The sequence below is a fragment of the Xenopus tropicalis genome, chromosome 3 (assembly GCF_000004195.4).
Source record: "Xenopus tropicalis strain Nigerian chromosome 3, UCB_Xtro_10.0, whole genome shotgun sequence".
NCBI classification, from domain to species: Eukaryota; Metazoa; Chordata; class Amphibia; order Anura; family Pipidae; genus Xenopus; species Xenopus tropicalis.
The window spans coordinates 17719834-17743988 of NC_030679.2; the positions used below are offsets into that span (position 1 = coordinate 17719834).

Consider the following 24155-nt stretch of genomic DNA (forward strand, 5'->3'; position numbering starts at 1 on the left):
GCAAAAATGTAAATCGCCGGTGGGATGGCATACGCGACGTTGCAATTTCCCCGAAATCGTGGAAGTTTCCTCTCAAGGTAACTTCCGCGATTTTGGGGCAATCGCGGCGCCGCATATGCCATCCCACCGGGGATTTACATACTCACCGATGGGATGGTATTTTGGGGAGACTAGTCACCCGCAACAAGGGAGATTTGTTGCGGGCGACTAATCTCGCCGTGTGCCAGAGCCCTAAATAGAGAGGGACAATTTTGGAGATAGAAAAGACAACTGAATTAGACAAGCCTGTTGTGGGTTGCTAGAGGTGGTGATTATTGGGTTGCGACATCACAGTTCATGGATGATCGGGGCATCGACATGCATGCATGGGGCATACATTTTTAATTGGGGCACTACTTGTTAAAATGGTTACTAGTTGGGGACAACAGAGGGGTAGAGTTGCCATTGGACATTATTTGAACATCCCAGCCAGTAAATCACCAGTACCCTATCTATATATATACCCTTCCACTCATTACTAGGATGGGCTACCATGACTACTTGCTTTCCCTTGCTGGTTGCCTCTGGTGAGTCGCCTAGCCACAGCAGTCACCATGTTTGTATGCTTCATTGGGACTGATCACTAAAAAGGGGAACGTGCACAGGGGAATCTGATCTTGTCTTGGTTTCTAATCCTAATGGTCGTGGATGGTGACTGGTGTACGGAAGCAGAAGGCATATGGATGAACATGGCAAATGCCAGACCTGCTTTGCAACTCTCTTTTAGGAAGACTTGTATGGGACGGCAAAAGTGTATTGGTGAGCGAGGTTATGGTGATTGCGAGCGGGCCTGTATATGGGAGATATGTTGGCCGATTGGGTTCTGTTCTCTTTTAAAATACCCTTTAAAAATGACATTTTTTTAAACTAGTGGAAAAAAACTCCCTTTAAAATCATGGTGCTTTTTATGTGCGATTAATATCTGTAGACTCTGAGGATTCTTATTTAATACAAGCGACAACACAATTGCTGCCTTTTTAAAGAGGGATTTAATTTTATTGTCCACTGGTCTCAGGGAATATTCTGTTCCATTCCAGTGAGTGATAACCTGTCATGATATCTCTTTTATTAAGTTATCTTTAAGCCAGTGGTGTTTCATCTTCAGCTGATGCTGCATGGTAGAAATCTCTGGCGCCAATCTAAATAAAGTGCTAATGGCTTTCCTGTATATTTTTATATCAGAGTTGGCAAGCAGAGCAAGGAATTATCTGCCAGATCATATGTGAGATATTGATTCTGCCAGACGTATCCCTCGGATGCAGCGACAGTGTTAGAATTTTCTAGCTTCAGCAGCAGAGTTTAGGAAAGGATATTTTGGTACCCACCTACCAGCTCAGGTGGATGTCATGCAAAGTTCTAATGAATCAAATACAATTATTGGCAAACGCAAACATTGTTATCATCATCCCTTTATTTATATGGCACTGACATGTTCCACAGTGCTTTACAGAGATTTTACATCATGCACATCAGGCGCTGCCCTAGTGAAACTTGCAATCTAAGGTCCCTATCACATTCACACAAAGTATGGGCAATTTTATCAGGAGCCAATGAACCGGCCTGTAGGTTTTTGGAGTTTGGGAGGAAACCCACTCAGATATGGAAAGAACATTCAAACTCCTTTCAGATGGTGTCCAGGCTGGAAACAGCAGTGCTAACCACTATACTGCCCGTGCATATATGGAATAGAATCATACATTATCACCCTAATTATACAGTGTTAGTTGATCTTTGCAAACTATCCACACCATATGCAGTTGTGAACTATAGGGGAAAGATCAAAGAAAACTTTCATAAATAGTATGGTCTTTTTGCATGCTTGTGTTGCTCTCCAACTATTTTTACATTTGAAAAAGGCTGAAGACTACAACTTCCCAGCTTTCTCCAGTATGTTATAAAATATGAATGGAGGTGTAGCCCAGCATCAAAATAGATGGATTTTTAAGGCAACACTACACAATAAAACTATTTCCAAGCCCTCCAGGGCTAATGGTTGAACTTGTCCCCAGTCACCCAAGTCCTTTAGTGAGAATTCTACTTGCCCTCTGCAGCGCAGTGTGCGAAATGCAGTTTTTTTTCCCTAAAATTCTTCCATGACTTAGTTATGAGGGGACTTGAACTGGTAATTGCACCAGTTGCATTTAATTAATGCATTAATGGGGGCATGTAATAAAAGACACTAAGTTTGCCCAGGAGCAGTAACCCAGAACAACCAATCAACAGGTAGCATTTTCTACATCTTAGTGGTCGATATGGGTTACTGCTTCTGTGCAAACTTAGCTTTATATTAAATATGGGGCTTTTTCTCAAGTCTGCTATGTATATTTACTAACGATGAGCAAAACTGGTCTGTTTCGCTTTATTGAAAAATTTGCTAAATTTCACCAAAATACATTGGAACCAAAGGAAAGGCAAAAGTACAATGTAGTTAAGGTGGTTTTGTCAGGCAATCCTTTTCAGGCGTCTTGCTTTTTTCACTTGACAGTTGGCAATGAAATGCATGCTGATCTTAAAACAGGGATGGCAGGGATAGAGATTTGATCTTGAGGCAGGGATGTGATGAAACAGACTGTGTGGCAAAATTCTAAAATGAATTTGGAAAAAAAACTGCTGTTCAATCATCTCTACTATTGACACAACCAACTGTGGGAACCCTAAGATGACTACCACTTTCGGATTGGGGGCAGCTCCAGGATTCCCCAGAGTATGATTCAGCTGAAGAGGCAGGACAGACGGAATGACCATTAGAGCAACTATACAAAAGTGTAGGGAGTGTGAATAAAGGCAACTACCTTTAATGAATGGGATCATCATTCACAACATTTGTGTCCATTTTAGCATGATCACACTTGTGTGTGCATTCTTAAATTACCCTATATGAAACAAACCACCTAATTCATCTGCATATGCCTACACACATATCTGTTAATATATATATATATATATATATATATATATATATATATATATATATATGCAGAAGTGGCACTGCATTCATAAAACTTCTTGCCAAGCCTTCAGGAGATATGTTGTTTCCTGAGTTAATAGGGCCACAACGAAGGACCGAGAGAGCATAGTTAAAGAGTCCTACATCACATGTTAGATGGTGCCGGTCCCCCGTGGCAGTGGTAAAAGAGTGTAGCCATTGAAGGCGCCTGAGCAAAATCTGCTTTCATTGCTGAATCGACAGGAGGTAGAAATCCTATTGTTTCAACCCCCATATCTGACGATTCAGCCCTGAATGTCAGTGGAGGGTTGGAACAATCGGTCGCACGAAAGATCGAAAATTGCCACGTGTGTGGCCAGCTTAAGTCAGCAGCTTTTATCTGCCTGTCTCAAGCTAGCTTTATGGTATCCTTTCTTAGCTTTGCATTCTTGTTCATTCACCTTAATTATAAGCTGCCATTGGACCCATAATAAGGGTTGTATTTCGGTCTGATGCCGTCCTAGGAAATGTACCCTTAGCACTCGGTCGAGCTGATGTACTGCACAGGTGCCAACTACAGATGTTGGGGGGCCCCTCCCCCCATTGTAATTTTTTAATTTACCATATGGCCTTCCTTAAGCTGCTACCCAAGGCATGTGCCTTTGAGTGCCTATGTTCTTTTCCCACAATTCCATCTCCATTGCATGTAAGTGAGGTCCACAATTTTGTACAGTTGCATTCAACTCGTCAAAATGAACATGATTGTGGGTACACATTTGGACAATGCCAGCACCATCACATTTTCCTAAAGCAAATAGCAACTTTCACTCGGTGGCCATTTTTCCTCTGATACAATCAGTTACATTTAAATCTGCAAATAGCATACACACACACACAGACCCTTATTCAGCATACATTTCATGAGGAATACAGGCTCACACAGGAAGGACTGTCTTTGCTAAAAGTTCTGCTTTGTTTGAGCACTGTAATGGTAAAGCTGAGCTCAGGAGAAAAAAATTGAAGCAGGCAGCTAGAGCTGAGTTTCTATGGGAACCAGCAATGCCATCTCTTCACTGGCTGCTAGACTTGAGGGCATGTTTAGTAATCTGAGCTTAGAACAACTGAGCATGCCCACAAGCCAACAGCCAAAGCAAATTCCTGAAGGAGGGGGCCGAGTGGGTTACAGGAGAAGACGGAAATCTAAGCAATTAAGGCAATGTTGCAGCCTTACTAATAACCTCTGGACAACCAGAGTGGCAGGTATTGAAAGATTTCAAAGAGGCTGTTCACTGGTTACATTTTTGTGTGGGGTTTACATGTCCTTTAATGTTTAAATAATTTTTAAAAGCCTTAAGGAATGTTGATTTAAATTATGGATTCCTTATCTGGAAAATCCCAAGTCCCAAGCATTCCAGATAACTGATCCTATAGTTATTAAAGGAGTATCTTTGAATGCAAGTACCTTTAATAAATGGCAGTAATGCAACAAGTTGTGTCAATTTGTGCATGATGAGCACTAATATTATTTTTGTCTACAGTCTTGGATTGGCCCACCAGGATCCCGGGAAAACACCTGGTGGCCCAGTTTTGCCCTTTTGCTGGTTAATATTGAGAATAAAAACATGTTTATCCAGTATCATTTCTGTTAGATCTCCCACATCAGAAACATTTGTATTCATATTGTAAGATATATCTGCTAATGTGTTAGCTTCTGAGAGAAATGTAGTCTGATGCATGTTCTGATGATTGTTGAAAAAAATCCCAAGATGCTGCAATTGAGCGATGTGCAAATCTATGACGTACGGTCAGATCAAAGGGTTAGAATTTTCCCAGTTGGCCCCTGGAAAACAGGATTTTGCACGTATGTGTTTCTTGGAAAGAAACTTTAAATTTTATAATCATGCACTGCAAGGTCTGTGCTTATCAAAGTGTAGGTTTATTATATTTAAGATGTATGCCCCTTTAGTTACAGGCATCAGATTGGGGCTCACCAGAGAACTCTATCTCGACTGAGGTCCAGCCAGTGACATCATTAGGCTTCTATGGGGGTGGTACACACAAGAATTGTTGGAACTGCAGCCGGTTTCAATTGGCAGGAATAAAAGCAAGCAGGGTGAAGGCAGACTGGTGCTACCGTGACTTATCAGGGTTAATAGTTGGCAGCGCTTCTTCTTAAGGGCTCTGGCACACAGGGAGATTAGTCGCCCGCGACAAATCTCCATGTTCGCGGGCGACTAATCTCCCCGGATTGCCATCCCACCGGCGAGAATGTAAGTCGCCGGTGGGATGGCACACACTGCGCAGGCGATTTCGGCAAATCGCCGAAAATGCCTCGCGAGGCAACTTAGGCGATTTGCCGAAATCGCCTGCGCAGCGTGTGCCATCCCACCGGCGACTTACATGTTCGCCGGTGGGATGGTAGTTCGGGGAGATTAGTCGCCCGTGATAAGGGAGATTTGTCGCGGGTGACTAATCTCCCCGTGTGCCAGAGCCCTAAGAAGGGTCTATTGACCAGCCAAGTGGTCACAAGGGCCCACTGAGATTCTGCTTGGCATCCCAGTGGGCAAGCCTGACCCTTGTTGCCCTAAAGGGACAGGACAATAATTGCTGGCACCCAACAGCCATAGATTTTCCCTCTTTGCAGTTACAAGGCATTAAAAGTCTATCCAATGTCATTTGACATATTCACATACAAAAACTTGCTTAGCTGCTGTCACACTTGCTGTGTGGTGTGTTGCTTATTGAGGTTTCAAACCCTGTAACTTATTGAGGTTTCAAACCTAAATTCTCATTATTATATTCAAATTAAGCCTCTCTTCTTCCTTTCTGGGTTGGTACAGTTTTGATTGAATGTCCTGCTTGCCGTCTCATTTCGAAGTGTGCGCCAGAAAGAGCTAGAAACTTTGGTACCCGTGGTACAGGTATGGGATCTGTTATCCCAAAACCTATCTAGAGAGCTCTGTTATATGGAAAGACTATCACCCCCAGACTCCATTTTAATCAAATAATTCAAATTTATAAATGTATTTCCTTTTTTCTCTATAATAATAAAACAGTACCTTGTACTTGGTCCCAAGTAATATATAATTAATCCTTATTGAAGGCAAAACAATCCTACTGGGTTAATTAAAAAGTGATATTTAATAGACTTAAGGTATGGAGATCCAGGTTATGGAAAGACCCCTTATCCGGAAAACTCCAGGTCCCGAGCATTCTGGATAAGGTGTCCCTTATAGGGTTGCCACCTGTCCGGTTTTGACCCGGGCTGCACGGTTTCCCCAATTTAGAAAACAGGGCAGTACTCAAAAATTGCAGATTGCCCGATTGCTGCGTCAATGTTCAATGAGTCCTGCCCGGACATATCATAGCCCCGCCCCTGCAATGTCACAGCCCCACCTCCTCCCCTCCCCATAACGTCTCCCCGCCCCCTACCCGGCATTCTTAGCCAGCAGAGGTGGCAACCCTAGTCATGTACCTGTACTTTGCTCTGCATATTCTTGTATGTAGGTGCAGAGCATGGGCAGATACGTGCAAAAGTGCTGCCTAAATGAGCATTAAGGGGTGCGTTTTGCCCCCCTTACTGCTTTTGCTCTTCTTTTCGGGGAACTAAGTAAATGACCCAAACATAAGCTGATTGACTGTGAGCAGACATGCAAGTCTGACTTCTGTTACATTTCTTCAAGAGAACAGAACCAACAGTGCAGGAAAACACTTCTTTCAATGACAGATACTTAAACCATTCAAAATGTTAATGAATCAATACTGGAGAGTTGAAATTCATTAAGCAAAAGTTTACATCCCCTTTAAAACAAAATAAAAATTAATATTTGTGTTCTGTGCAGGAAGGGATATTTCCCCAGAGACTGTTTGGAATAGTAACATAGTAACATAGTAAGTTGGGTTGAAAAAAGACATATGTCCATCAAGTTCAACCATAATGCCTATATATAACCTGCCTAACTACTAGTTGATCCAGAGGAAGGCAAAAAACCCCATCTGAAGCCTCTCTAATTTGCCACAGAGGGGAAAAAATTCCTTCCTGACTCCAAGATGGCAATCGGACCAGTCCCTGGATCAACTAGTACTAAGAGCTATCTCCCATACCCCTGTATTCCCTCACTTGCTAAGAATCCATCCAGCCCCTTCTTAAAGTTATATAATGTATCAGCCAGCACGACTGATTCGGGGAGGGAATTCCAGAACCTCACAGCTCTCACTGTAAAAAATCCTTTCCGAATGTTTAAATGGAACCTCCCTTCTTCTAAACGAAGTGGGTGCCCTCGTGTCCCTCGTGCCCTCGTGCCGCGAATAGGATGACATTTTTGCAGCAACAAATCCTATTTGCATTTATAAAAGCAGAAATGGGTAATTTGATAAGAGCAGTATAAATTCCGTTTTTTTTTTTTTTATGAATGTCAGTCAGGCTTAGTAAAATACTACAGTTGCTCTGTGGCTCATATTTTTACCCTATAAAAATCGAAGGTCGCTGTGCGTCTGCGGCAGGTTTCTGCTTTTCCTAAGAGCATGCGGGACCTTGACCCACATCATAAAAAACTGTTTGCAATAAAGAGTATTAATCACATTTATAACATGCCGAGATTGCTCAGAACCCGTGTGTTGGATCAGATAAGTCAGCCCAGGCTAATATAACATCATGAGTCGCATGCAGTGGTTCCAGTATGCTGCAGATCTAATAAGTGACCTTTTCTTTAAAGGTCATTGATTTGTCAAAGTCGTAAGAGGCGCATTGAGAGTGACAGGGTAAAGCTCATTTGAGTGAATTATTTTGTGTTGATTGGTGAACTTGGAGAACATTCATTACTGTCTCCTGGGGAACAGAGGTCAAATAGCCTTTCTGTAAGGCAAAAAGAGATTCATTCTGGAGGGGTTATCATCCTCTTATGCCTCATGGAAAAACACAATCAGAGCTCATCTTCAATACAGGAAATGAAAACCTTATCAGACTTTAGGGAAGTGAATCTACAATGACCTTACTGTCATTTCTATTGTTTTATTCAACTATTATGGGAATTGTAGGGTGTCTTCTATGATTTTCTTCTGTTTATATTATATTTATATTTGTTCCGTTTAATAATTCAGAAACATACAACCTTTGGGGGATCAGCTATTGCAGGTCTTCAACTTCTAGCATTGGCAGTCAGATCAGACGGCAGTTTAAAGGAACATGTCAGTGTCAACATGAAACAGGGTAAAATAGATATTTTGCACAAAATAAAAAAGGTTTCTAATATAGTTTGTTAGGCTTTCAGCTCTCTAATATGTTACCAGTCAGTAACCAATCAGTGACTTGAGGGAAGGCCATATGGGACATAACTGTTCAATTAGTTTGAATTTGAATCTGACCTCTGTGCTCACAAACTAACTGAACAGTCTCCTCATCACTCATCACTTCCTCTTACTCTCACTGCACCCATTCTCTGGAGCGCTCCAGAGTCTCAAAGGCTTTCAAATGGTCTCTCAAAACTCACCTTTTCATTCAAGCCTATAACCTAAACAAACCCTCAGAAATGGGATTACTTACTGAACACCCCTAATCTTCTCTCATACACTCACTAACCACTGGTTTTTACCTCTTACTCTGCCTACTGTCACTTCACACATCAAGATGAACTCTACCACCATGCTAGTTACCCTGACCTTATGTCTCAGCCGCCCTTCCTTTTAGAATGTAAACTCTTGCGAGCAGGAGCTCGACCCTGTCTCCAATCCTTATCCAAATGTAACTGTAAACTGTCTATATGTAAGCATGTTAACTGTTTTATCTTTTGTACCCCTTTATTCTGTAAAGCGCTGCACAAACTAGTGGTGCTATATAAATAATAATAATAATAATAACAGTTATGTCCCATGTGGCCCCCCTAAAGTCACTGACTAACTAAGAGGTTAGAGAATTGAAAGCAGGAAGTAGAGTTCTGGCTATTATGTTAGACATCTGCTCACTCCAGCCTTTATAGATTACATTTTTACCTAACTAACTATATTAGAAATATTTTTTTTTTTTTTTGCAGTCTATCCATTTTACACAGTTTCAGTTTTATACTGAACTGTTCCTGTCTTACATCCTTTTACGTATCAGCTTATACACAATTTTTTTTTATATATAATTTTTTTTTTTTTTTAAAGGTTTATTTTTCTTTTATTGATAGTGAAATAAAATGTTAACATAAACAAACAGGTTACATATGTGAATGTGAGTGGTTGGTACATGGTTACTTTACACAATACAAGTTAGTTATACAGATTTATTATCATGAATACAGTTTTGTTGCATAGTGTTAATACAGACGCGGTTCTTTTAAGGGGTGAGGGACCCAATTGATTCACACCACGTGGCCCAGATCTTTTCAAATTTTCCGTGTGCCCCCCTGGTCTCATAGGTAAGTTTTATAAGGGGTAGGGCGGCGTTGACGAGTTGTTGCCAGAGTTCGAGCGTAGGTACACTGTTGCCCATCCATCTCATTATAATTGCTTTTTTGGCGTAGAATGTAAGGGATCTAAATCTTATTCTGGCTGCATTGGTGGGGAGCATATCCTCCACCGTGCCTAGGAGACAGGTTGTGGGATTAATGACATTGGGTAGCGCTAGCACTGTTGAGATAGTGTCCATCACAGCAGTCCAGAACTGCGCTATGGGGGGGCAGCTCCAAATTAGGTGAATAAAGTCCGCTCGGGGGGATTTGCACCTGGGGCAGCAGTCGTCAGGCGCTTTGCCGAACCGGTGGAGTTTTGTGGGTGTAATATATAGTTGGTGCAGGACTTTGTATTGGATCAACCTGTCCCGTATGGAGATAAGGAATTCATAACAGGTTTCTGTTGTTTCCTCCCAGTGCTCTAGTGTTAAGCTGGGAATAGCGGTAGTCCACAGGTTGTATGCACGTTCGAAGGGTTTGACATTAGTTGCCAGAAGGTGGGTGTATATTCTAGATAGGAGCTTTTTGGTTTGGGGTTGGTATAGTGTTGCTTCTAGGTCCAGTGAGACCAGGGTTGGGGTTAGGGTTTGGAACTGCGCCTGAAAGGCGTGCCTGAGCTGTAAGTATCTAAATAGATGTAGGTGCACTTGGGGTGCTTTCCTTCGCAGTTCTTGGTGTGAAGGGAATTGTGCACCTTGGACTAAGTCGCCTAATTTTTTGATCCCTAGTTTGGGCCAGATTGTAAAGTCCGGTAGGTTCTTGAGGTGGGGGAGTAGGGAGTTACCCCATAGGGCCATGTGGGGAGATAGATGTGGGAGTGGGTGGCCTAGGAGTTTGAGTGCCACTGCCCAAGCTTTGTGAGGGGTTTTGAGTGAGTCGGGTAGAGCACCTCCGTCAGTAATGTGTCTGTAGGGGAAGTTGCCCAGACCCTCCATGGAGTTAAGGAGGGAGGCATGCAGGGCCATGTTGGGGTTGTACGGGTTGGGGCAGAACTGCCAGTGTAGATATGATATCTGGGAAGCCAGGTAGTAAAGGAAAAAGTGTGGGAGAGCCAGGCCTCCTTGTTGCAGTGGTGCTGCTAGGCGTTGCCAGGAGATACGCGGTGTTTTGTTTGCCCATACATATGGTATTATTAGGGTGTTGAGTTTGCGGAATAGTGAGCGTGGGAGGGGGTATGGTGTGGCATGGAATATATATAGGAGTTTGGGGAGAAAGACCATTTTCAGTAGATTGATACGCCCCCAGAGTGTAAGTGGTAGTTTTACCCATGCTTTCAGCGTCTGGGCCATGTGGTCCATCAGTGGGTCAAGATTGAGCTTGATGAATTGTGTGGGATCGGAGTGTTATATATAATTTTTTAACACATTTACTCTTAGAATGACTTCTAATTTGCCATTTATTTTACATAGCTTTTTACACAGTTTTTTGGTGAATTTCCTTGTACATGGCATGATAAATATGCCCTTTAATGTGAGAGATGTCACATTTTGAACTGTAACTGTTAAAACATTTAGGATGTTGTAGTCCACCTCCAGCCAGGTGAAAAAGACAGGAGGCACAGTTTCCAGTGAGGGTCAACTTAATAGCAGTTGGTCCAGTGGGGTTCCTATATGAATCACAACTTCTGTTTAAGGTAGTTGGCCTGTGGGTTTCCTGAATGATACATAATTTCAATATGTTCATTACAGAACCCCCTTCCTAACAAAATGTAGTGACCCTATAAGATGTTAATGTGGCCTCAGAACAGATGCCCCCATGGGGTTCCATAGCTGGAGAATATATGGTCCAATGGGCTTTCAAAATAATGCACAACTTCAATGTGTACATGCAGAACACTTCTTTCTTAACAAAATGTGGTTGCTTTATAAGATGTTGATGTAAAATCATGAAGTTACTAAAATGATCCACAATTTCAGCATACAGTATACAGGTATGGGATCTGTTATTCTGAAACCCTTTATCCAGAATGTTACGAATTAAGGAATCTCCCATAGACTTCATTCTAAGTAAATAATTCTAATTTTTCTCTGTAATAATAATTCCCTTATCCGGAAACCCATTATCCAGAAAGCTCCGAATTACAGAAAGCTCGTCTCCCATAGACTCCATTTTAATCAAATAATACAGAATTTAAAAACTGATTTCCTTTTTCTCTGTAGTAATAAAACAGAACCTTGTAATTGATCCCAAATAAGATATAATTAATCATTATTGGATGCAAAACAATCCTATTGGGTTTAATTAATGTTTTATTGATTTTTTAGTAGACTTAAGGTATGGGGATCCAAATTACGGAAAGACCCCATATCCAGAATACCCATGGTCCCGAGCATTCTGGATAAGGGGTCCTATACCTGTACAATGTTCTATATACATGGCTATAACTAATCTCTTGGCTGCAAAACAATTTTATTGGGTTTATTTATTTGTTTAAATGATTTTTCAGTAGATGGAATAATTACGGAATGACCCCTTATCCCAAGCATTCTGGATGACGGGTCCCTAATCTGTATGTGCTAAATGGATCACTTTCCTAAACAAATGTGGTAGCGTAATAGAATGTTGATGCGCCCCACCATTATGTTGATATTTCGCCACTAGCAGCAGCTTATACATTTTACATTATTCCTTAAGGGTGATGGCACATTTTGTCACCCGTGATACAGATTTGCTACTGTGGCAACAAAACGTTGCTCAGAAGCTTCTGAGGAAGTGGCGAGATGCCACGAAATGCGTAAAGCATCTGTGCAATGGTGATATGCACACATGATTTTAATATGAATAATAAAGATTGAATTTTTAACTACTATACTTCCATCTCTTATGCTCCGTACACATTGAACCCACTGGTGATTTGCATGTTAGCCAGTGGGAGGGAAACAAGGGAAGTAGTGAGGATTTATCACTGGCAACAAAACGTCCTGTGTCCCTGAGCCTAAAACATATGTCACACATGAAATATAATATTGTTATAATCTACAGTAGAATATATTTTATATATACTCTAGGGAAACATAAACTCCTTGTGTCTGTATCAATACCAACAAAAGATTTAACAAGCAAGAAGTCTATAAGGTACAGTATGGCGTATGCACATCGGGAAACCATTATATTGAGAAGGGATAAAAAGGTATTTTATGTTTTATATTACTTTTAAACTATACATGAAATAGTGATAATGAAAATGTTAAATATGAGATAGCGGAGGTAAGAATGTTGCCATAACACCTGTGTGCCGATGTTCTCAGGCATCTGACATAGGAACAGCAAATGCAATGAACTGAGGTTCACATGCAACTTAAAAGGTGGCTCCAGAAGTGGGACTTCTGATATGCTGCTGTATTTATAGGGTAGGGGTGTAGCATTGTTACTGTAGCGTATTTTTTCAAGGGGCTGTACAATTCATCATACATCATAGCCCTACCTATAAAGTTAACAGACCGACTCCATGATCCTGCCCCACCAAAGCAATCTCCTAATCCCCTTTATTTGGCTTTTTCAGCTGTCAAAGGTGGCAACACTAAATTGTAGAGTAGCATAAGGACATTACTGCTTCTAACACTGGTATGGGTTCCGTTATCTGGAAAGCTAATTACGAGAAGGCCACTCCCATAAACTAAATTTTAATCAAATTATTTAAAATTTTAAAACATATTTCCTTTTTCACTGTAATAATAAAACAGTACCTTATACTTAATCCCAACTAAGATATAATTAATCCTTATTAGAGGCAAAACAATCCTTTTGGGTTTAAAGTATGGAGATCCAAATTACAGAAAGACCACTTATCCAAAAAAAAACAACGAGGTCCCGAGTATTCTGGATAACAGGTCCCATACCTGTATGTGTACCGTATGTGTAAACAACATTATAAAGACTAGTGGTGGACTTTAATTGATTTCTACTGTCTGCATTTTTAACAAGACCTCCCTTTAACTAAGAGAAAATGCCTTTTCTTTAACTTTCTTGGAATTAATAATTTTTGTTTTCCTATAAAGGGCTAATATGTCCTTGCCGTCTCTCCTGATTAGAATAGTAAACTGGATCAACTTGAAATTTCTGTCATTTGCACCAATTTTTTAAACTGAGTAAATGAATTATTCTATTGATGAGATGCTAAGAGAGTGGTGAAACATTATGTTAAATCACACTGTCATATTATCAATAAGCAAATGCAAGGCGGCTGGAGTTAGCCTACAATATACGAGGGGTTAAACAGCATCCTTAGCCTCTGCTCATTAGAGATGTCACTATTTGCTTATTAAATATATGTCATTTATTACCTTTTTGGGTGAATGAATTATTTTGTCAATTCCCGCAGTAAAAGTGATGAAGGCTATGATTAAATCATATCCATTTCTTTCCATAAGGGAGAGCAGTGTGCTCATTACAGCAGCCGTTATTAGGAATCCCAATCACATCTTTCCCTGCAGAATCCTTCAGTAATTCTTGACTTTGGAGAAAAATTTGGTGTGAAAATAATTTCTATCTGACCTTTAAAAATGTTCCCCCCACCCCCAGCGTCATGGTGGCTGGATGTATTGCTAGATTTCAGCTCAGGATTCTGAACTCTCCTACTGATTTTTGGTTTTCCAACTGAGAAGGAAGCTAATTGACTTTCAATTACTTTTTTGTGGCTGTTCGTTTTGATGGAAAGGTCAAGGCCACCAGCAGATAACCAAAGCAGGTATGGCGATCTGGTCTTAAATCTTGTTTAGTATTTGGAGATTCATTGAATTATGTGACACAAACGATCACTGAACAGTGACTATAATTAATAAGGATACAAGATATTCATGGCTATTGTCATAGCCTCAGATTGCTGAGGCTATGACAGGATGGCCTGATTACCCCCTTTGATTTTCTCATACACCCCTTTCCGATTTAGGGCAAGCGTCACCTTAACAGATATTAAATACAGATAATGAAGCAGATATTAAACTCCTTATGAACAGAGCTCAACTGTGTCATTATTTATAATTGATGCTAAGTGATGTAATTTGTGTCTCATGACTCACTGAAACATGTGTATTAAAAAAATACTGTACCTTCTTTTGTAAAAGACAAGGATCTTAAAAGTCTTCTTGGAGTTCCATTACCTTTTATGTGGTCATGGAACTCCTCTGTAGCATTTAATATCCTTATATTTTACAATAGGGGGTACATTATTCATTATTTTTGTTTAATGAATGCTGGTCAGATAATGGTTGGCCTGGTTGTCATCTTGTCCCTTACATAGGCCTGGATAGGCCCTTACATGGGTCTGGAGTGGCCTAGTTGACTGTGTGTGTCCAGCTCAAGATAAACTCTACAAATGAGTAGGGCATGCCTTCCTATGATTCCCAATCAGAACAGTACAGCTGGTGAACAGGTCACTTTCTTGTGACTGCACAATATCACAGTGGAAATATAAACATTTTCTCAGCAAAATCAAGTTGGAAAAGTCAAGTCATTAGTCTAATCTTTGGCCTTTGTAAAAAGTGGAAATCACCCTTGAGCTGTGACCTTTTTATCCACATACTAGACAGAATTAACTTGACCATGATGTATAGCTGCAATGCTTTGTTACTGGTTTCATGGTAATAACTAAATCAGACTGCTGCATTGTTCTGAACAGGGTTAATTGTAATTGGGTTTATCTTTTATCTTTTTGTCACTTAAAGGGACCTAAAGTCTGAACAATGCAGAGACATAAAGTCTGAAGCTTCTATTGTCTGAAGCACACTGGATGCAGTTGATTGGTCCTCAAGGATGACTGATCATCCCTCTGGGTGAACAGACAGATACTGTATAAGGGGACATGCTCGTGCATGGCAACCATGACTGGAATAGCAGGAAGTGCAAAAGAGCCCCAGTGGTGCAGCTCCTTTCACTACTTTTCATCCGACTGATGGGAACATCAGGGTTCATAAAACTTAATCCATCAGGATCATAGGACTGCCAGTATAACCAGTCCCAATGAGAGTGGGGGAAGGCGGGTTGAGTTGTTAGAAATCAAGCAGAAAGTGAGGTTCATCTTTCAACAAAGCTAATGCAATAGGGCTTAAAGATTGCTTAAATATGCAACATTTGCATAAGACTCTGGCTATACCAATGCCAATTTACTTGCCTCTCTGGACAAAAATGCAACAGTCTGATAATCATTTTAGTGGCAAGAAATGAAGCAAATTACATGTGCCAGATGTTAGATATGTCAGATGTTGATTCAGGCTTTAATACTGTATATAGGGGTATAGTGAAGTTTTTCCTGCTGTGTGTTTTAAGACAAATTTGTATGCCTATTATCTCCTTCCCACAAAAGTTATAAAAGTTGAATACAAGGTAAACAACTCTTTCCTTGGGAGAGGAGGCGCAGGTTAGAGAAACTGCGACCAAACTCGGTTCATTATCTTCCAATAAAAGCATTTACAGATATTTTTATAGGACTGTTGACTTAAGTAATCACAGGATTTGGCTTGAGGTTAACATTGTCCCCAATGGATTTTACTTCCTCTTGAAAAGAGGTTGCTCCTGTCTTTTTTCAGACTAAAATGTACTAATTCCCCAGAGCAGACAAATACCCAGAGACCTCCACTCTCCTTCTCTCCGTATGACGCACGATCCATGCAAAGGTTTTTCTGCCAGCTGTAGACTTCATCTCCTTGTTATAATGAGCTTGCTTTCCTGATCAGGGAAGGAGACTTTCCTATTTGGCTGCCAGCAAAGATGCTGATAGTGTAACCCATCGGATTATCCCTTCAGCAATTCACTGTGTGTGCATTCCTAATTAGTGCTCGACTGCTGTTTGATTCTCTTGCTTTATTGCCTTTTGTTGCTCTAATAAGTCTCACTCTTCCCTGCTTGTGTTTGCCATTCCCAGAAACTGATATCAGCCTTTTTAATTGCGCAGGTCTAAGAGAACTCACTCAACATTTCCTGTTATTGAGGCCCCCACAATAGAAATTGGCAGAGCAGACATTTATCCTAAGGCAGCTTAAGGTGGCCATACACGCACCGATATTATCGTACAAAACCTTGTTTCGTACGATAATCGGTGCGTGTATGGCATGTCGGTGAGTCGACCGATATCGCAGGAAGCTGCTGATATCGGACGACTCGCCGATCGAACCAGTTTGAAAATTTTGATCGGGCGCCATAGAAGGCGCCTGACCAAAATTCTCCCTTCAGAGCTATTGTTTCTACCTCCTTACCTGCCGATTCAGCCCTGAATGGTGTGTGGCGGATCTTATGATGTTTCGTGCGACCGATGGTTGTACGAAACATCGTCAGATCGCCACGTGTATGGCCACCTTTAGAAATAGTGTTCCTCATCAGGATTCACTTGAGCTCCTTTACCTCTTTGTGTCCAGATGCTTTTAATTTCTGGATGTTACCCTAAGTCCAGCAGCTTTCTTTCAGTCCTTGGTGGACAGATTCTGCCAGCCTGGAGGTACAGAAAAAGCAGAAAATAACTAACTTTCCAGCTGTATTAAACAGTTGCCCATGGAATGTGTCAATCAGTTGGGGTTGGGTAGTGTTGGAAACCCCTTCTAATCAAAAGGATGATACCAAGATACCATGTTTCCTTACAGGCCCACCTTAGACCCACTCTTCCTCTCTTCACTTGCCTTCTTTGTTATCCTACCCTCTTATCTTTATATAGTCACAGCTGTCCTTCTGGAATGGCCATGATATAGGTTTACAAGCCCAAATGTTTGAGCGAGAAAGAGAGCTCACTGACACCTGTGCCCATTGGGTTTTTTCCTTGTACCTTGGTGGGGCAGTTTTCTTGTGGCACATTGTTAAACAGAGTTTTTTTAGACTCTGCAGTTTTGGCTTTGGTTGGAAGCCCTTTAGTTTGTTACAAGATTTACATAAAGACTTGTCAGTTAATTATAGTAATGTAAATCCAGTTTGGTAATTTCCCCCTGGGACCAAACTCTTAATTGTATCCTTATAAACGGGGCTTAGTGGTGTCATCAGTTATAATTGGACTCACATGACTCACTAAACTAAAACGTATATTATAAAAAATAAATTGCCCACTGTTGTAAAATATGAGGTTATTAGAAGTCACCTTAGAGTTTCATGACCTTAGGCCGAGTACTAGGGAGTACTTTATTCTCTATATATTGTCTGAAATATACATACAAAAGCAGCACTATATACTAGTAATTAGTATTTAGTATTAGTAATTAGTACTAGTAATATGTATTTAGTATTAGTAATATAGTAATTAGTATACTACTAATTAGATGTGATTGATTATATCCTGCTTTGCATGAAAACGGTTCCTGTTATCCATATCACAGTTTATCAGATTTCCTTGTCTTCTTGATTAGTCTTCACTTGTAGATTGTAAGCTCTTTTGGGCAGGGCCCTCTTCACCCCTTGTATTCGTTATTGATTGCTTTATATGTTATTCTGTATGTCCAATGTATGAAACCCACTTATTGTACAGCGCTGCGGAATATGTTGGCGCTTTATAAATAAATGTTAATAATAATAATTGCCTTCTATTCTTTTCGCAGCTAAGGGTTAAGACACATGGAGCTGCTAGTAGCAGCTACTTGTCACAGCTACTAAAATAGACAATGCTGATCATTTACTGATAATTGTCTCTACATGTGTTTTAGCAGAGGCAATTCCCAGTATTGTCTATGGCAGGGTATTTTCTGGCGTTTAGTAGCCATGACAAGTAGCTGCTACTAAGTTGTGTGTCTTCACCCTAAAATGTACATATGCTCTTCCAGGGCTCAAAATGCTGGGACTGATTTGCCTTAACATAGAATAAAGATTTGGGCTAGGTTAAAGAGTTTGGGTCATCTATACCAACTTCATTATTTTAGTGAAGGGCATGTAAGTGCATACCCATGTACTGCTTTTAGCATTCATCTTTATATATTTTTTTACTAGTGTATTACATTTATTTTCCACTGGATTTATTTTCTGTAGCTTCTGTGAAGGTTTAGTTACCATTATCCCACCTCACATGCCATAGTTCTCCTATTGTGTTAAAATCTCTTTTCAAGACAATGCCAGGAATTAGTGGCCCTTTACATTTTCTTTTTTTTTTTTTTTTGCTGTTTCTTAGGAGATAAAAGTATAATCTATATTAAAGCGCTGTCAGAAGGCCTTGGTTGAATTCAACTGAGCTGCCTTTTAAAGCAAACCGCATCAATCCATATGCATCCCCACTACTTTTGTGCTGTTTGACACCTTGCTATTTACATAGATATATAAAGGCCTTTCCCAACATAATGAAAAAAAGGCAAAACATTATCCCAGTGAATGGTTTATGGTAAAATCAATACCTAAGTCCACATGCACAACTTTCCTGGCCATTCACTGATAAATTGAAATATTCCCTCCCCCTTTCTTTTCCGAAGCAGAAAAAAAAGTGTCACCCAATTAAAATGTCCTATACCTCAAAATAATTTAAAGGTTTTGAATTGCCCTTGTAACTGTAAAAGCAGTCAATTTTGGCTTTTTATCCTCTACAAATTATAGGGATTGTTACATCCTCATCATTATTTAATAGCCACAATAATGGATATCTGCTTATAGGAAGCATGTATAGATTATAGGGAAACCTGACTTCCTGGAATTAAATTATAAATAACATTTAAATACATGGCAGCGCTATGGTGATCTGATGCAATTACTGAAATAGGAATATTTAATTTGATAGGCTAGGATTATCGCCAGACCTGGGTATGGGCTGAGATAGGTGTGGTGTTGTGGAAGCTAATTTTTTGGATTGTGGCACTTTGCTATCAAATGAGCCTTAATGTTATTAAAATGTGCACACAAAGAAAATAGTTGGAACAATGGTTGTCTGTTACTTAATCCCAGAGAAAAGTAAATGGAATTGGGTTTTAAAGTGCTAATAACACATAAAATGCACTATCATTCTTTTTTACTAGGCACATTCAAACGCTTGCATATTCATTCTCTAAAGCCAAAGTTCCAATTTAAAAATCTGAATTTCGGCTCTTGAAGTTACCAGGAATGGCTTTTTGCCACCCCTGGTAACTTGCAAGCTGCTGCCACCAAAGATGAGTTTCTCAATTTGCGTCATAAGAACAGTGTCCCTATAATCCCAAATAAATCCAATTGGCATTAATTAGAAGGCCGCTTGTGAGCCAGGCCTAATCCCAAACATCACCGATGTCACTAATGGAGGCAAATTTCACCAACAATGTTCCAACTAGTAAGGAGCAGCTCAGAAATGTTTCAGTCTGAACCTGACCCTAGCCTGCTACTTACCAACCTGCACACAGTAGCCTAAGGTCCTTTTTTACTTTATTACCTGCACTCCCTTTTGATGACTCGTGGGATCATCCACCATAAGGAAAGGGTCAGCACCCAAGGGGAGGGACCATTTTTGAAGTATGACATGTTATCTGCCCAAGCCTGCACCTGGGGCTCATTTTCTTGACTGAAACCCATCCAACCTGTAGGAACATGATCATTGCTAGTTCCACCATCGAGCGGAAAGCCTTCACAGAATAGTTAAAGCAAAGGGAGGATGACAAAGGTCCCTGTGGGGGACTGAAATGTTTGCAATGTTCCTTCTCTATATTCTGTTATTTAAATCTACTTTTTGATTCTGTGCTGATACTACTTGTTTTATATGTATATGTGTATGTATATATATATAGTCCAAATTGAATCGGCACTCACCGCTCCAAAGGCATTCGCCGGGTGCTGACCAAAGGGTAAACAGCAGATTTGTAGAAAGCACTCACAGCATGGATAGAATAAAAAGTTTTCTTTATATTTATTTAGAACATCGCATCTATATATATATATCCAAGAAGTGACGGCACTCTCAGGAATTTTCACACAGGAGTCAAGTTTCAAAAAAATAGAGTGAAGATTTATTTGACCGACGTTTCAGTTCATACTGGAACTTTCATCAGGGATTCAAACACCTCAGTGAAGCACACACTTTTGAGCCCAAAAGGGCGCCAATCTTGTTGCTAAGCAACCATACACAAACACAGAATTATCAGTAAAGTGTTTAGAATTAGCACATGAATATATAATATAATATAGAACACAAGTGTCCCTATACATAAGTTGATATGTGACCAAAAGAATACAAGGATAGTGAACTAACCGAGTGACATTGCAAACCTCTCCCGCAGTGTTAGCTCTTACAGACCTCCGTGATGTTAATAACCATAATGGAAGCGCCCATCAATACGGACCTCTCCTGGCCGGTTCTGGTGTTTAGGTCTCATAGCAGGCCCCCCATGGTTTGTACCCTTCGGCACAACGCTGGCACGGCGATCACCGTTGCTAGGCAACCGAGTAGCGGTGAGCGGGTTCTATATGACCCGTCTGTATCGGCAATGCGCAGTGCACCGGTCTAACGGCTTTTTCCAAGAGGGGATACGGGGGCATTCTGCAGCCAACGCTAGGGATACCTAAAAGTAGCCCAGCGTTGCTGTGTGTCGCTCCTCATGTTGGTTATGGCACCCATGACCCTGGGGTGCCCTGAAACATATACGCAAAGGCATTGCCATTTACAGCTCTCACTTACAGGGTTCCAGCATAAACAGCGCACAAGGTCAATAGCAGACTCACGTCCTCGGTGAGATACAGCTAGAATGGGGAGAAAAGGGCACCTGCTGCTAATCCCATAGGCACACCAAGATCCTGGAGAGGATATAATACATAGCCCCACGTGGGGCATTTGAGCATATAAGCAGATACGCCTGCTATCTGCAAGAAGGAGGTAGTATATGAGCTTACCACAGGGGGGTAGCACATCATTCAGGTAGTGTTGTACATGGCCCAGCAAGGTAATGCGCAACTATGTTGCTATATAGGTCGCACATAGTAACAAAGGAATTAGATACAAGGAAACATATATGTTGCAACTATACAGATATTGAGAGAATCAAAACAGTCAAGTAATATGCATCATATCTGAGTAGAACCTATAGACAACGAGTAAACAGAAAGATCAGTCCAGACATTAGATGAAGCAACTCAATGGTAGAATTTCATTCAGACCCCGAGGGGCCACACAGTCCAGTCTATGAATCCACCGTGCTTCCCTTCTAAGTAGAGCCAAGTCCCTGTTGCCACCCCTAGGCAGGGGGGGCTGGTGGTCAATGACCATGCAACGGAAGGTGGGTAGTGGGTGTCGTAAATTCAAAAAATGTCTGGCAACAGGTTGTTTTGAATCACCCTCTTTTAGTGCTCTACTAATAGAGGATCGATGGTTGCCAATTCGTTCCCTCAGGGTAGTAACAGTCTTGCCTACATAATATAAGCCACAAGGGCAAGTGATAATATATATCACAAAGGTTGACATACATCCTAATCTGTGGTGGATTTTGAGTCTCTTGCCCGTGTGGGGGTGTGGGAAGTCTGGGCCTGTGAGTAAGCATCTGCACGTAACGCAGTCCGGGCATTTATAGCACCCCAGTTTCCTATTTCCAGAGAGCCAGTCCCTTTGTATGGTGGCATAGTCCTTGAAATCAGTTTTCACCAGCAAGTCCCTTAGGCTACTGCTCCATCTGTACCCCATTACTGGTTTGGATGCCTGGTAAAGAGCCAGGGACTCATCTTGGTTTACCATGGGCCAATTCCTATTGATGCTGTCGGCCAGTGCACAAGAGGTAGAGGAGAAGGTAGTGGTAAAGATTAATGGCTTATCCTGTTGTTGCTCTATAGATTTTTTGTTCAACAGGGAATCCTGGGAGTGACTAAGGGCTCTTTGAAGTTGGATTAGTAGAATGTGCTCTTTGTATCCGCGTTCAAGGAATCTCTCAAACATTTCTTGGAGTTGTATCTTAGCAGTTTCAGGTGAGCTGTTATTTCTAATGACCCGAAGGAACTGGGAGTATGGGATGCCCTTGATGGTCGCCGGAGGGTGATGGCTAGATGCCTGAAGTATCGAGTTCCGGTCGGTTGATTTGCGAAAAAGTCTTGTGCCCAGTTTGTTGTCCTGTTTAAAAATGTTCAGGTCCAGGAAATCGATATTATCCTGGTGATAGTTTAACGTCAATTTGATAGGGCAGTCCAAATCATTGAGTGACTGGTGGAAGGCTAATAGGGCCATTTCTCCCTTAGTCCAGATGAAAAACAGATCGTCGATGTAGCGAAAATACACCAAGATAGATCTATGCAGTAAGGGGAGTAGATGTATGGTTTCAAAGTCAGCCATAAATAAGTTTGCATAAGCATGTGCCAGGGCACTGCCCATTGTGGTCCCAGAGATTTGTAAGTAGAATTTGTTCTCAAAATATATATTTGATGTGGAGATACTATATTGTGCTGTTAAATACTTTCATATCTGACATGACAGAAATGGTTATATTAGATAGGCAAGTATTATTCCCTCAACTAATTTTTTTGGCACTGCAGAGGTGCATTAATACCATGCCAACTGCGTGAGATCTGCTCTGTTCTTTGTAGTTATTCAAGTTAGCCCTTTTTTGGGGCTTATCTGGGCTGGAGATATCTTTCCCACATCCACTGCATGGAAACTTCTTGTACAATACCCAGAGAAAGGAAATTATAGCTTAAATAAATATTTTTCCTATAAAAAAACAGTTTGGAACATTCACCTATATATAAAATCGTTCTTGTCCTAATAATAACAAACATTGCTTGATACTCTTTGTGCTGTTCTTTTATTTATGGGAAGACATTATTTGATTCCTCTCTTTCTGGTCATTTTCTCAGTAGGATTCTGGTTTGAACATGCTCTGGAAGTGTGTAGAGCAAGCATCACAAAGCAAAATGGCAGCTCCCTGCTGCTGAAGGATAGCGCATACTGCTTCACAGACATTAAGGTAAGGGAAAGGGATTTTTATTTCTTAGTGTTAGGAATGGGTTGCACTTCTTTTAGGTTGGGGTAATTCTGTTTCAGGAACAGCTTTCATCAGGTCTGGTTCTAGGATAGGACAGAAATGTCATTTGTCTTGGACTCTCAGCATCAGAGGGACACTTTGTCTGTAACAACTTCATCTTAGTGGGCCATTATCATATGAGGAAGTGGGAGGAGCAACAGAGCAATGGCATTGGGCCACATCTCACAGTGTTCTCCATTTTGACCCCTGTGGCCACTGCACTGATCAAATACCCTTTCACAATTAGCAGCATGTGGTCTCCTTATTGCAAGGAAGTAATTATTCAGGCCAGTTGTGAGGAAAACGAGCTACTAAGTTAAGGTATATACTAAATAAAAATGTTACACCCACAATATAGTCCCTTCAACAGCACAGGGCAGGAAAACCCTGACATTCATTATAAATAGCACTGTGCAATGGGGGGTATGCTGATATACCAGGCTTTGTACCAAACCTGGCATTTCAAGTAGACAGATGCCCAAACAGCCCCCCACCAGTCCAATATATAGTGACTGTCTATGGCATCCTACAGCAGCCCCTCTGGCATTTGCCAGATTCCAGTGATTGCCAGCCCGGGCCTGCTTTGTACTGTATGACTTTTTAACTGCTGCAGACCAGAAAAACTAACTGCTGTTGATGGGGTTGGCTCTGCTTTTACAGAATCCTCTTACCATCAGTAAAACTGATCCTTAGTCAACCCAACACACTGATCATGGATAATGGGGCTACTTCTAGGCTTGCTGCCATGTAACCAGTCTGGGTCCCTGAGATCAAGTGGTTGAGGCACACTCTATTCGAGCATTGCTTTGTGCGACTGTTACAAGGGTATCTATCATAGCAGCAACACATTCTGTGGCTATGCACCTCCATTCTCAGTGCGTTGCTATATCCGTATAGGACCTTAAT

General features: G+C 41.0%; 1 protein-coding gene across 4 annotated transcripts in view; it reads left to right on the forward strand.

Annotated features, from left to right (window-relative positions):
• sgcd (sarcoglycan delta) overlaps nucleotides 1-24155 on the forward strand; it is a 378830-nt gene that overhangs the window by 28318 nt on the left and 326357 nt on the right. For 2 of the 4 annotated variants that reach the window (XM_018092814.2, XM_004912790.4), the window contains exon 2: nucleotides 23083-23192. The gene's annotated coding sequence lies outside the window, so the exon portion shown is untranslated. The remainder of the gene's footprint in view (nucleotides 1-23082; nucleotides 23193-24155) is intronic. The other 2 variants (XM_004912789.4, XM_012959729.3) reach the window with 1 other exon arrangement.